Genomic DNA, 15569 nt, shown 5'->3' with positions numbered 1-15569 from the left:
TTGGGAAGGGGGTTGACTGTGAAAGAAGGGGAAGATCTGTTAACCTGTCAGAATCAAAATTTAAAAAATGTTTTTCTCATTACCTTCTTTAAAAATTTTTATTTAAATCCAAGTTAGTGTAATAATGGTTGCAGGAATAGAATTTAGCGATTCATCAGTTACATATAACACCCAGTGCTCATCCCAACAAGTGCCCTCCTTAATGCCCATCAACTATTTAACCCATTCCCCCACCAACACCTCTCCAGCAACCCTCAGTTTCTATCCTGTAGTTAAGAGTTTCTTATTGCCTCCTTTTCTGTTTTTATCTTATTTTTCCTTCCCTTCCCCTGTGTTCATCTGTTGTGTTTCTTAAATTTCACATATGAAATTATATATTTGTCTTTCTCTGACTGACTTATTCCACTTAGCATAATACATTCTAGTTCCATCCATGTTGTTGCAAATGGCAAGATTTCATTCTTTTTGATTGCCAAGTAATATATTCCAATACACACACACTCACACACACACACACACACACACACACACACACCATATCTTCTTCATCCGTTTATCAGTCAATGGACATTTGAGCTCTTCCATACTTTGGCTATTGTCCATAGTGCTGCTATAAACATTGGGGATCATGTGCCCCTTCAAAACAGCACTCCTGTAAATACCTAGTAATGCAATTGCTGGGTTATAAAGTAGCTTTGTTTTTAATTTTTGGAGGAACCTCCATACTGTTTTTCAGAGTGGCTGCACCAGTTTGCATTCCCACCAGTAATGCAAAAGTGTTCCCCTTTCTCCACATCCTCACCAACATCTGTTGTTTCTTGAGTTGTTAATTTTAGCCATCCGAACAGGTGTGAGCTGGTATCTCATTGTAATTTTGATTTGTCTGTCCCTGATGATGAGTGATGTTGAGCATCTTTTCATGTGTCTGTTAGCCATCTGGGTATCTTCTTTGGAAAAGTGTCTGTTCCATTGATCTATGTTTTTGTGCCAGTACCATACGGTCTTGATGGTTACAGCTTTGTGATACAGCTTGAAATCTGGAATTGTGATGCCTCCAGCTTTGGCTTTCTTTTTTAACATTACTTTGGCTATTCAGCGTATTTTCTGGTTCCATACAAAGTTTGGAATTATTTGTTCTCGCCCTGTGAAGAACGCTGGTGTTATTTTGATAGGGATTGTGTGGAATGTATAGATTGCCTGGGGGTAGTGTTGACATTTTAACAATATTTGTTCTTCTGATCCATCAGCATGGAATGTTTTTCCATTTCTTTGTGTCTTCTTCAATTTCTTTCATAAGCTTTCTATAGTGTTCAGCATACAGATCTTTTATTTCTTTGGTTAGGTTTATTCCTAGGTATTTTATGGTTTTCAGTGCAATTGTAAATGGGATCAATTCCTTGATTTCTCTTTCTGCTCCTTCATTGTTGGTGTATAAGAATGCAACTGATTTCTGTACATTGATTTTATGTCCTGCGACTGCTGAATTCATGTATCAGTTCTTGAAGTTTTTTGATGGAATCTTTTGGGTTTTCCACCTACTCGTAGAAAGAGTATCATGTCATCTGAGAAGAATGAAAGTTTGACTTCTTCCTTGCCAATTTGGATGCCTTTTACTTCTTTTTGTTGTCCGATTGCTGAGGCTAGGACTTCCAACCCTATATTGTACAACAGTGGTGAGAGTGGACATCCCTGTCGTGTTCCTAACCTCAGGGGGAAAGCTCTCAGATTTTCCCCATTGAGGATGATATTAGTTGTGGGTCTTTCTTATATGGCCTGTATGATCTTGAGGTATGTTTCTACTATACCTCCTTTCTTGAGGGTCTTTAGCAAGAAATGATGCTGTACTTTGTCAAATGCTTTTTCTGCCTCTATTGAGAGGATCATGTGGTTCTTTTCTTTTATTAATGTGATGTATCACATTGATTGATTTGCAGATATTGGATCTAACTCCACAGCCCAGGAATAAATACCACTTGATTATGATGAATAATTCTTTTAACATCTTGTTGGATTCGGTTTGCTAGTATCTGGAAAATCTTTGCATCCATGTTCATCAGGAAGATTGGTCTGTAGTTCTCCTCTTTAGTGGGGTCTTTGTCTGGTTTTGAAATCTCATTACCCTTTAAGTTAGAAACACAAAGCTTAGGTGTTGTAGATAATTATTTTTATTAATCCATAACACTTCACTCACCGGAGGGAATGCTGTTGGAATTGTCTTGTGTCATCCAGGCACAGGTTTCACCTGGATTTAGGAGTGTAGATACAGATCCTTAAAAAGATGTTTGATGGGGCGGCTGGTTGGCGCAGTCGGTTAAGCGTCCGACTTCAGCCAGGTCACGATCTCGCGGTCCGTGAGTTCGAGCCCCGCGTCAGGCTCTGTCTGGGCTGATGGCTCAGAGCCTGGAGCCTGTTTCCGATTCTGTGTCTCCCTCTCTCTCTGCCCCTCCCCCGTTCATGCTCTGTCTCTCTCTGTCCCAAAAATAAACGTTGAAAAAAAAAAAAAAAGATGTTTGATTTTTTTTTAAATGAGTTACATACTATAGTCTTTAACTTGCTTTTGTAAACCTAACAATAAATCACAGATGTTTTTCCATGTTAATACTGGAAAACCTCATTCTTTTTAATGGTTACATTGTATTCCATTGTTTGGATGTGACACACACTATTTGATGAATGCCCAACTTTGCGGTTAGATTGTTTCCAATAATTGTTTCATCGTTTGCTATCCCAAATAATGTTATGATGAACATCTCCTGGTAGTTATGAAGGTATAATGTAGATATACACATCTGTAGAGGGGTGGGAAGAGGAGGGGTCAAAAGCTATGCATGGTTTCAATATTGGTAGATATTGCCAAATCATCCACTAAAAAGTTTGTGCCATTTTGTACTTCACAGATTGTTACCACCACTTGATATTAGTGATCTGTAATCTCTGACGATCTGATAGGAAAACATGGCACTTCACTGTTTTAACATCATTAATTATAAGTAAATCTGGCAAAATATAATTAGAAAACAATGACAAGAGGAATTTGCTAGACAATGCACAAATTTAGATGCCCTTGGGGGTTAATTTCAGAGAGGGCACGGTGGCGGGGGTCGGGGGGGGGGGGGGGGCTGTGTTTGGAGGAAGCCAGCCAAAGGACGAGTCATGGCATACTGAGAGGCCAGACCCAGGTGGCTCCCAGTGGGCTGACCGCCAGGCCTTGGAGATGAGTGGGGACGGGGTTCTGGAGTCTGAGAGTGATCGATCAACAGAGGGACGAAATGACAACCCACAGCAGCCCTTGCAGAGACACCTTCGGCACCCCACCCTCACCCACTTAGGGGGAGGCCTAGCCAGCCTCTGGGCAGGGCCAGGAAGTAGCCTGCCCTGGCAGCCAGGAGTGGCCTCGACTCAAGCAAATCATTGCCCCACACACAGCCAGAGAAACTCCGAGAACCTTTCATTTTTTTTCCTCCTTCCCTTAATTCTGGACCTTCTCTGCTTCCCCTCCTTGGCTGAGACCTGGGAGAGAGAACATGGCCTCTCTAGGGTCACCTCCCACTTTGGAGATTTTGGAGGGTGATGGAAGGACCACCAGGGTCCACCAGGATGAATCTGTGCCCATGATGACTTCTAAGCAACAATATAATACCCTCCCAGGAGAGGAGGTAGAACCCTGCCAGCCCCAGAAGCACCCCACACTTCTTCCCAATCACAGACTTCTCCCTCAGTCCTAAGAATAACTACCCTCTGCTTTTCTAGAAAACATTTCTGTAGTTCTTTCTTCTCTACTGCTTGGGTAACCAGGTGCCTTTTAAAGGCACGTTTATGTATTTAAATCAATGACACTGGACTCAGGCATTGTTGGGGCTCCTTTCCCATTCCCAAGGCCAAGGCCAGAGCAGTGGCAGGGCACTGAGGACACCCTTCCATGCTGCTCACTACAGGCACCCCAAGAGGTGCCCAGATCCAGTTCTTGTGGGCGCCTCACCTGGGCCCTGGGGGGTCTCGCTGGGGCTAAGAGCCCCTCCCTCTGGGAGGCCCAGTCACTTTCAGAGGGACCCAGAACAAGTAAGTCGAGGACCCCCCAGAACCCCAACCGAAGAGCTTCTGTCCAAAGCTGTGCTTAGGGATGGCTCTGCCCCATTCTCTCCCCACGGTGGCCCTGCCCTCCCCTCCTCTGCAGGACATGTAGCGCAGTCACCCCATGCACAGGGGGAGGACCTGCCCTCAGGCTTTTGGCCTGGCACCTTGAACCTCCCGGGAGACACAGAGCCTGGCACCCCTCCCCCCACAACAGGAAAAAGAGCTGAGCACGAACCCAGCTTCACAACTCACAACTGAACTTGCCACCGTACGTGTGTGAGCACGTGTGTGTCCAACCTCGGCATCCTCCCCAAACTTGCCAGTGGGAAAATACTCCCAGCGAAACACGTCTGTTACGTGAAGGCACAAAGGCCCTGCTAGGTCAGCGATCGGTCGTAATGATGACATTTGTGAGCACTTAGTGCTGGCAATGGCCCAGCTCCTCTGCACACAGCACCCTGCTCAAGCCTCACTGCACCCATGGAGCTGGAAGGACTCTTGTTCCATTTTCAGGACAAGTTGTTTAGGAAGAGAGGGCCCCTTCTCCTTGCCTTGCCAACCGAGAGAAGAATCCGTGGTTGCCTCTTTTTCTACAAAACGGATTCTTAAAAAACAAACCAGGGGTGCCTGGGTGGCTCAGTGGGTTAAGTGTCTGCCTTCAGCTCGGGTCATGATCTCACGGTTTGTGAGTTCAAGCCCCGCATTGGGCTCTGTGCTGATGGCTCAGAGCCTGGCACCTGTTTGGATTCTGTGTCTCCATCTCTCTCTGCCCCTTCCCTGCTCACGCGTGTGTGTGTTCTCTTTCTCTCTCTCTCTCTCTCTCTCAAAAGTAAATAAACATTAAAGAAAATTTTTTGAAAACACAAAAAACCAAAAACACCTTCTAATGTACTTTATAGAGCTGAGGAGAGTTGACCGGAACCAAAGGAGCTTCTCCTATCCTTGACCTTCTCCAAAGCTGCTTTTCCTCACATGTAACATGAAAAGATTGGGCAAGGCAAAGGCTGCATTTCATTTGCCCTAAAATTTGCCCTTGTGGAACAAGAAAGATGTGTGCGAGTGTGGATGTAAGTGTGTGTGTGTGTGTGTGTGTGTGTGTGTGTGTGGCCTGCTCTGTGTGTGTGTGAGTGTATGTGGGTTTTAAACACCTGGCACCCAACGGAAGACACCTGTCTCCAGGTGTGCTTCCTGGTTCTCTGCTCAGAGTGACAGTGCTCATGGAGAATGCCTTCCTCAGGCCTGGCCCAGAGTGGCCCTCCTCCCTAGGCACTCCTCCCATGGCCCTCTTCCTGCATTATTCCCAGCTCCCACTGCTGAGAAAGAGCCGGAACCATTAGTCAGGGTAACTACTGAGGCAAACTCCCATCTCTGGCTTCTCCGAGGGCCCTCACCTGGCAGACAAGAACAATCCCACAGAGTTTCAAACTCCTGCTGGGGTCTGCCTGGTGCTCAATGAGGTGCATGGAGGAATCATCTGGGGGAGCTCACAGAGTTGTCTATGTCTGGCCCCCACGCTCAGAGGTTCTGATGGGATTGGTCTAGGGTGAGGCCTGGGCATCATCAAGATTTTTCAAGTATCTGCATGATTTTCAAGTGAAACCAAGGTGAGAATCCCTATCTTAGAACAAGTTTTAATCAGGCCCTGGGGTGGGGGTCGGGGGGAACCTATGGGGTGCAGAACAGTAGAGCTGGCCGGGCTAGTTTTGAAAGGAACATAGACATATGTTTATATAGCATATAAACAGAAAACCATTTTTATGACTTTTTAATATAGAAATGTTTGTTTTCTATCAATGCAGAAGAGAAAAAGTAGGAGATGGGTTTGGGCTTCTCCTTTCTCCCTCTAGTGGCCTGAGGAATCCCATGGAACATGGTGTCTTAGTCCGTTCCAGCTGCTGTGACAAGTTACCAGAGACTGGAGGCCTTAAACAGAAAACATTTATTTCTCATGGCTCTGGAGGCTGGCAAGTTAAAGATCAAGGTGCCAGGAGATCCCACGTCTGTTGACAGGCCCACCCTTGGTTTGCAGATGACCGTGTTCTCGTTATATCCCCACATGGGGGAGAGTGGAGAGAGGCAAGCTTCCCTTGTCTTCTTATGAGGGCACTAATCCCATCACACGGTCTCCGTCCTCATGACCCCGTTATCCTTCCCAAGGCTCCACCTCCTCACACGATCACAATGGGGTTTAGGATTTCAACGTGAACTTTGGAGGGCACCTTCAGTCCATAGCACCTGCTTTGAGAACTCCACGTCTGCATCAAGTCCATGGTATCTGTTAGTACTCTTCCCTGGACTTGGGCTCTTGGCCTTCCAGACACATGGTAGGTAAGAGACCGCTTCCCCACCACCTTGTGGTTGGAAGCAGCCATTGGTTGATTCTCGCCAATGAGTGGCGGATGGAAGTAATGAATATCCCTTCAGGCTGGAGCATTTAATCGTCTAGGTGAGACCCTCCAGAGCTCATTCCTTCAACACGAGACCGGCAATGTTTCAGAGAGGGACGGTGCCAGAAACGCGGGTCTCAGAGTAAGGGACGTAATAACACGGAACAGAGTGAGACAGAAATAAACCTCAACCAAACCAGTAGCCTTCCCACTCCTTACCTTGAATGAAAACGAAAGTGGATTGCGGACAAAGACTTCGTAGAAACATCACATGGACTTCTGAATCCGATAAACCTCGCTTTGGACCTCTTGCCAGGTGAGTGACATAGACAGGGTTTTTCCACGTCTCTGAGCCTCAGTTCCCTAAGAGTACCCCCCTTATGGAGTTTATGAGGAGACCGTCTGGGCTGGTGTATGTCAGAGCACCTAGCATTTGGTCGTGTTCGTGTAATGTTAGTTTTCTTCTCTTCCTATTGTGCCTTTAACGGGTACATGGTTGTACACCCTGCTTGTATTTTCCCTACCCCCCTTTTGAAAAAACTTTTTTTTATTTTTATAATTTTTTTAATGTTTATTTATTCCTGAGAGAGAGAGAGAGGGCAGGGGAGGGGCAGAGAGAGAGGGAGACGCAGAAGAAGGCTCCAGACTCTGAGCTGTCAGCACAGACTTGACTTGAACAGACAGACTTGAACGGGGCTCAGACTCGTGAACTGCGAGATCATGACCTGAGCCAAAGTCAGATGCCTAACCCACCGAGCCACCCAGGTGCCCCTTCCTACCTGCCTTTTTGACAGTACTGTGAGTTTGGTTCATGTGTTCGGCCATCTATCTCCCAAGAAGCTCCGGACTTTTCTGGAGGAAGCCACACCAACTCCTGCTCCAGACTCAAGGCAATCTGCACATTCTGCTCCCCACTGATCGCGTGGTTTGGGATGTGCTGTGACTTAAGCAGCCCCCCCCCCCCCCAATAAATCTCAGGATTCTTGCTCGGACTTCTGCACCCTTGACTTCAAGAGAGCGCTAACCTTGCTTCCTTGCATCTCTCTTTCCCGAAGAACAGATCTGTCCTCTGTCCTTTGTGCAAAAAGCCTCACCAACACCTGTTCAAACACATCCAGCCCCAGAGGGAGACGCAGCCTGGACTCCTGCCGGGACCCCCACTTGTTTTCTGCTAATTAAACTTCCTGATATAACTGTACTAAATGGGTTTGCAAGGCAGGGGGTGTGGGATAAAGGGCCCTGCCTGGTTTAGAGAGGCGGCCGCTCCCCCCTCCCCAACCTTTGGACTAATAAAGGGACACGCGTGAATGTGCTTGTCTGGGCTTTGGTGACAGCTTGGGGCAGAAGGCTCGAGATAATCAGGGTTACTAACAACAGCAGGGAGAACCTGACTTGGGGGCAGACAGCTCAGCATCTGCCTGGCAAATACGAATTACAATAATAATACTCTCTAAAGAACTTCAGGCTTTGTGTGCATGGGAGAGCAACCAGAAATCTACGACATCAAAACCATACGGCCTAATTTAACATTTACGACTTTTATTGAAGACTCATCAACATAATCTTGCTTGTTGGTTTCACTTCATTAAATTTTCCAGTGTGTCAAACTATATGGCTGTATAGCCAGTGCTGACGGTGGATGACATAAATCTCTTTTTCTGCCCTGACTTGAGGTTTATTGATCAATTTTTCCGTTGTGTTGCAACATAATCGTCCCAAATTACCAACACTTTGCCCATGCTTTTCTTACAAAGAGTTTGCGGACTGCAGAAGACTTGTCTTCTGTCATGCACCGATGTGGTCATCTCACCAGGTCTTGGAGGAGGAGTCTAATTTGGGGGGGAAGGGGGGGGTCCATATGCCACGAAGAAACCTAAGAGAGACCATGATGCCTTCTGAAAGTGATCCGCACAGAATCTGTCCCTCTGGAGGGGCATTTCTTACATGCCAGGTCTGCGATGGGTGACCCTTCTCCGGGAGCCCTCCTTTGCATCATCCTCCCCTGCCCGCCACTTTCTCTGGCCGGGGTTACCTGCCCCTTCTCTGCTCCCAAAGATCCCAGTTTACCTCCAGCTTTGCTCATATTGGTTTGCCCTGTGTGGTCCCTTGACACTCTGCCTTCTCCAGGAGACTGTGTTTCTCTGTCTTGCTGGTCCCAGCACAGTGCCTGGGCCTTTGCATGCCTGCCAGATAAGCAACATGTATTTGGTCTGTGCCTCAGGTATGAAGCACAGAGCTTCAAAAACCAGTGCAAGGTCCTGAGTGGGAACATTTTATTATTCATAACAAGCCCCTTTTGACTGTACCTGAGTCTATGCTAATAAGGTGACCTTGGTGGGCCCTGAGACAGCAGGATGGGTGCTGGCTGCCATAGGAACCAACGGTGTGATTAGGAGGTTGGAACTTTCCGTCCCACGCCCAACCTCCAAGGAGGGGAGAAGGGCTGGAGATTGGATTAAATCACCAGTGGCCACTGATTTAATCAATGCTGCCTACCTAATGAAGCCTGCATAACATCCCCTAAAAATGGGATTCAGAAAGCTTTTGAGTTGCTGAACACATGGAGGTGCCTGGGAAGGTGGTGCCACTCAGAGAGCTTGGAAGCTTCACACCCTTTCCCCCCATCCGCCCCCCCCCCCCCCCGTGGAGCTCTTCCATCTGGAACTCCCCGAGTTGTATCCTTGAGAGTAAACTGGTAATCTAGTCAGTAAAATCTTTTCCTGAGTTCTGTTCAAGCCGAGTGAGAAGTAAGGGAGATGATTCCTTTTCAGAAATACTAGATAAAATCTGTGCTAATTAACAGTGGGTTCCCCCATAATGGAGTCCCAAACCCTTAGACACTTCACTTCCTGGTTCTTCTTCCCCTCTCCGTTTCACGGGCTTATTTTCATGGGCTTTGCAATGAGCATGTGCCAAAGAACCAAAGGAGGAGGGACCGAAAGTCTCTGTGTCCCTCAGGGAACCTACATTTGTTCCAATCAGACTACTTTTTGCCTTACAGGGGCACAGGCAACTTCTGGGTAAGGCTGTCACCTCTGTAGTGATCAGCCAATGAGGAACCAGGGGAGGGACTCACACGCTAGGAGATAAATTGTCTGCTGTAACTGCCCGGAGTGTGCCTGTTCGTCAGACACCTGCTCTTGCGAGAACGTTGGTTAAAGCCTCGCTTCACTGTGCTCCAAGTCTCCGTGTCCCTCCTTTGATTGGGTCCTTGGGCTTATTTCTCACACTGTTCGAGAAAATTACTGAACTTAAGGAGGGTGTTAAGGGAACCCCTGATTTAGAGCCAGTTGGTCACACAGGTGACAATTAGGAACTTGAGACTGGCATCTGGAGTGGGGGCCATCCTGTGGGACTGAGCTTTCAGCCTGTGGGGTCTGTACTAACTCTGGACAGTTAGTGTCAGAATGGAATTGAATTGTAGGACACACAACTAGGGGCTGGAGAACTGGAGAACTGGTTGTTGGTGTGGAGATCCCACACATTTGGTGTCACAAGAGAGCAACACAGAGCTCGGGGCCCCTAAAGTGTGTCTGGAGAATCACACGACCTCAGGACAAGATTTACGTGCACTGCGCTGATGTAAAGTGCTACTTTGATAAGGCTGCTTCGGAAAGATGAGGTTGGGGGGGGTGGGCACCTGGGTGGCTCGGTGGGTTAAGCGTCCAACTTCAGCTCAGGTCGTGATCTCACAGTTTGTGGGTTCAAGCCCCGTGTCAGGCTCTATGCTGACAGCTCAGAGAGTGGAGCCTGCTTTGGATTCTGCGTCTCCCTCTCTCTCTGCCCCTCCCCCACTCGTGCTCTGTCTCTCAAAAATATATAAACATAAAAAAAAGAAAAGAAAAGAAAAATGAGGTTGAGAGCAGAAAAGAGAGGGAGGGAAAGAAAAAGTGGGTTATAGGCTGTTATCTGGGAAGCATCCTCAATACAAGTAAATATGTGGTTTGTTTTCCTTCCTGACCTCTGAGCGCTTGCCATCACCCTTTTTATAGTTAATTATGTGCTGTCCGACGTCACCTCTTGCTTAACGTATGTATCGGGCTAAAGTAAACCTTGTGTCTTTTACATCCTCCGGGCTGTGAGCCTCCAAAACCAAAGCAGTCTTAGGCTTTTTGTAGCAAAGTGTGTGCACAACGCAGGTATTGGGTACATACGAATTTATTGGTCGAAATAACTCGAGTTATAGTAAACGCAGAACAAGTGAAAGGCTCACAATCCTGCGGGCTCTGTCTCTTGCTCTCTGTGACTGATGTTTCGTTGTAATGGATCACACCCCACACTGAGCATTAGTCTCTCACCAGGCTCAGTGAAAGAAGTGTCCCATTATCTACGCTTCAGATTATATTAAAAGCTTCCCGTAACCTCAGGGTCCAGAAGCCTGTTAGACTTCGTTTCGTCCGCCACTGCTCAAGCTTGCTTGGCCGCGAACGTTCATTCTTTAACCTAGACCTTTGTCATTCTGGAAGCAATCAGGACACAGAAGCCACACGATGAGGTATGGATGTTTAAGGTACAGAATTCCTAACTGAAACAGGAGATGCTAAAAAGATGTAAAGAGAACTCTAAAACTCTAAAGAGAACTCTAAAGTTGCGCCGGGGCTAAAGAAGAGTGCCCAGGGAAGGACAAACTTGGAGGAGGGTCCCCTTCTCGAGGCTGGGGTTCAGACCTTGATGGAGGAATGAGGCCACTGGATAGAGAAGTTCCCAGGGTTGCCTGGGCCTGGGCTGGGCTATGATCTCCGAGCAACAGGAAGTGATACCCCAGGCTTCGGAGAGCCGAGGCTGCTGGGCAGGCACAGGGGAGCCCGGCACCGCCATCTGTGTGAGGCCCAGAGGGTTGTTTCCCGTGGCCTTTCTGATGCAGACACCATGGTGCTCCATAGCCCCGGCCGGACTCTACCTGCCAGTGAGCGGGCTCCTGTGAACTCTGAGCTCCCTCTAGCACAAAGGACTCACCTGTACCCTGTGCTAAGAGACTTGACCAAACTGGCTTTCACCCACACTAGGCTGTGTCCAGAAAGGTGACCCCAGCCCCATGCTGAGTCTTTGCTCAAGAAAACACAGTGCCGCAAGACAACAAAATATGCATTGTCCCCACAGTGTGCACCTTGTGCACAACCCAGCTTGCCAAAGCGTTTTCAGTAATCCTCCACCTACCCTCTTCTGGAATCTTCCACGTCTACACAGCTCCAGTCCTTTTTTGTTCCTTATCTGCTCTCACCTTTGTCTCAGTTAGAGTGGAGCTCAGTCTATACTGGAGTCTCCCTCCCCTAGGGCAGTCATCTGAATACAATCCGTCCTGCCACCCTGAGTAAGTGTCCAATTCTTCTTTTCCTTTGACGCTATGTCTTAGACTATCATAACGACAGCCGATAGAATGGGGGCTTAGACAACCGATGTTTATTTCTCATGGTTCTGAAGACTGGGAGTCCAAGATCAAGATGCTGTCAGATTCCGTGTCCGGTGAAGGCTCTTCCCTGTTTGCCACCTTATTGCTTCACCCAGCAGAAAGGGAGAGCTCTGGTGTCTCTCTTCAGATAGGGCCCCTAATCCCATCATGGGGGCCCCAGCCTCATGACCTCATCTAAAACCAGTACCTTCCAAAGATCTCGCCTCTAAATACCATTACGATGGAGATGAGGGACTTAGCCTATAAATTGGGGGGACACAAATGTTCAGTCCCTGGAACACTATCAACGCCCTTACATGCCGTCCCCTATCCTTGGCTGGCTATTATCATAGCTTCCATGACAGGTGACTCAGCACCCGCCTGCCAGTGAACGGGTCCCTACACCCCAATCCTTTCCGTGAGCCTGTCCACCAGCGTTGGCCCTCCTGTGCCCTGGGAAATTGCTTCCTACTGCCCAGAGACTGTGGCCCAGCTCAGGCCCAGGCAACCCAACAAACGTTTCCACCTTCCAGTGGCTACAACCAGGGCTTTGCCAACGGGTCCTGAACCCCAGCTTTGGGGAGGGGACCCCCTTCCAAGTCTGTCCTTTCCTGGACACTCTCCCTCAGCCCTAGGGTATGTTTTAGAGTTCTTTCTATATTTTAATACTGTCTTCCCATAATTGGATCATTCTTTTTGTGAAATTAAGTGTTGGGGTGCTTGTGCGGCTCAGTCGGTTGGGTGTCTGACTTCGGCCCAGGTCATGATCTCGAAGGTCGTGAGTTCGGGCCCCGCGTCGGGGCTGACAGCTCAGAGGCTGGAACCTGTTTTGGATTCTGTGTCTCCCTCTCTCTCTACCCCTCCCCCGCTCACACTCTGCCTCTGTCTCTCTCAAAAATAAGTAAACATAAAAAAAAAGTTTTTAAGTATTTATTTATTCGGAGAAAGAGAGAGACAGAACAAGCAGGGGAGGGGCAGAGAGAGAGGAGACAGAATCCCAAGCTCCCCCGCTCACACTCTGCCTCTGTCTCTCTCAAAAATAAGTAAACATAAAAAAAAAGTTTTTAAGTATTTATTTATTCGGAGAAAGAGAGAGACAGAACAAGCAGGGGAGGGGCAGAGAGAGAGGAGACAGAATCCCAAGCAGGCTATGCACTGTCACCGTAGAGCCTGATACAAGGGCTCAAAGTCACAAACAATGAGATCACGACCTGAGCCAAAATCAAGAGCCAGGCACTTAACGGACTGAGCCACCCAGGCACACAGGCACCAAGGTGCCCCTAGTATTGATATTTTTTAAAAGCACATCTTTAGGAGGCTGGGCCAGGGGAGAAGGTTTTCTGGAAGAAATATATGAGCTGGTTTGAAGGCAGACAAATGAATGGGACATATTAGCAGAAAGGAAGCCACCAGGGCCAAAGCTGGACACTTGCCCAGCCCCCGCAGTTGCTATAAAGACCCAAGTGAGATCGAAAGATAAATGTACTTTCTAAACACACAGAGAGATTGTAAACAGTAATAATCCAAATTCCTTTGCTTGCTGGAACTACAGTAAAATCTTGGTTGGCGAGCACAATTCATTCTGGAAACAGGCTTGTCATCCAAAGCACTTGTATATCCAAGGGAATTCCAAGAACCATTGGCTGGGTTGTGATCATGTGATCACTCGGCATCACATACTACTCATATTGTAAGATATCACTTGTTTATCAAGTTAAAAATCTATCAGAAATGCTTGCTCGTCTTGCGGAACACTCACAGAACAAGTTGCGTGCAGTCCAAGGTTTTACTGGTACTTCGTTCCTTGAGAACAACGAATGGGCTTCTTCAAATTCCATGCTCACTCTCGTTTGTCTGGAGACTGGACATTCCCACCAGAAGAAAGTGGTGGGTGAAAATTGTTAGGACCTATTGTTCCCAATGAAATAGCTCTCGTTATAAGGAACTGAACTGACCCACTAGTGTATGCATCCTTCATTCATTCAGCAAATATTTATTGTGTGTTTTGCAAGGACCCGGTAATGTCACAGTTATTCTTGTCCTTATTCTTAAGTTCTTATTGTCCTTCTGTTAAAATAATATTCTCCTGGGTCAGCGGAGGAAGCCGACTGCAGACCAGAAGTTGCAGTATTATGTGAGAAGTGCTCTAACAGAGGGACCTAGCTTTCAGGAGCCTCCTTCAAGCACCCACCTCCACCCTTCCCTCTCTCTCGCACCCACCCTACAGCGATTTGGTTGAATCGGATACCAGCCTCCCCAAGACTTCGGTTAGTTCTTGACCGTTCAAGCTGAAACTAACCCAAAACTAACATTAGAACACAGCACTTTGGGGGCGCCTGGGTGGCTCGGTGGGTTAAGCATCCAACTAGGTTTCAGCTCAGATCGTGATCTTGCAGTTTGTGAGTTCGAGCCCCGCATCAGGCTCTGTGCTGACAGCGTGGCGCCTGCTTGGGATTCTCTAGCTCCCCTCCCTCTCTGACCCTCCCCTGCTCACCGCTCAGTCTCGCTCATGTTTAAATAAATGTGAAAAACGAAAACACACAGCACTTTTGCCCCAACATCCCATATCTGCTAGCTGCTTCAGTTCACCTGCACCAGACCAGACACATCGCTGCTCCCCTTCGCTGTTTCCCAGATCACTCACTTCAAGCATTTATTTATTTGTTTGTATAGATTTTATTTTTTTTTTTTAAGTAATCTCTACACCCAGTGTGGGGCTTCGGCCCCAAGATAAACCCCCAGATCAAGGTTTCACACACTCCGTCCACCAAGTGAGCATCCAGGCGCCCCCTCTCTTCAAGCCTTTATTTCATGAGTTTCCTAACACTGTAGATAAGGACGGGGGCGGGGGGCCGGGTGCTGCCGGGTAAGTCACCCCAAGGACATTTCTCAAGGTATCCTGCCATCCTGCTGGGTCCCTAACCTACTCCCGCCTCTTTTTCTTTTCCCTTTCTCCTGAGAAGCGACTTCTTCTCCTTATCTCCTGTAGAATAGTTCCGCCCACGTTCCTGAGCCCCTGGGGTCTCCCTTCCTGCACCAAACACTTGGCAAACAAACGCGGTTCCCAACCTTGGAGAGATTCTGTTAAATACAAATTTCTCGTTGACTCGTCCAAGTGTTTGCCAAGTGTTGCAGCCCCTGGGGGAGCCACCAACTCTGCCTTAGGTCAAGAAGGTTTCACAGGAGGGGATACCTGAGCAACGCTCTTTTTATTGGCAATTTCTCCGTAGATTTTATGGCCCTCAGGCCACATGAGGGAGCACATGACTCAGCCTCAGCCAATCAGAACTCAATTCCTTGAGCTCACCCTCAGTGATTGGTCTAAGGAGTAGGCACCTGCCGCACCTGACCCAATGCAATAGTCCCCTCTGCCGTTTGAAATGCGAGCGGGGTCCAGAGAGGCAGCACGGAAGGTGAGTCATCTTCTGGGAGGACCCTGGAAAAAAGGTTCTCCGACTGGGGCATGTGAGTGAGGGCTTCAGACACACTCATGTCTCTCCCTCCTGAGGCCTGGATAAACTGCTATCCTTTTGATTCTGGGAGCTGCCTCAGTTGCCTTCCCACAGATCCCTCTTTGGGGGGGGGGGGGGAGGGCATGAGTTAGCTAGAGTGGGTTTCTATTGTTGCCAAGAGAAGAACTCTAACTGAAGAATGAATTGACGTTCTTCTGCCCTAGTAGAAATCTAGACAATCAGATTCAGTTATGAGAATCAGAGCCA

The sequence above is a fragment of the Acinonyx jubatus genome, chromosome C2 (assembly GCF_027475565.1).
Source record: "Acinonyx jubatus isolate Ajub_Pintada_27869175 chromosome C2, VMU_Ajub_asm_v1.0, whole genome shotgun sequence".
Lineage (NCBI taxonomy): Eukaryota > Metazoa > Chordata > Mammalia > Carnivora > Felidae > Acinonyx > Acinonyx jubatus.
This window is presented reverse-complemented; position numbering follows the sequence as displayed.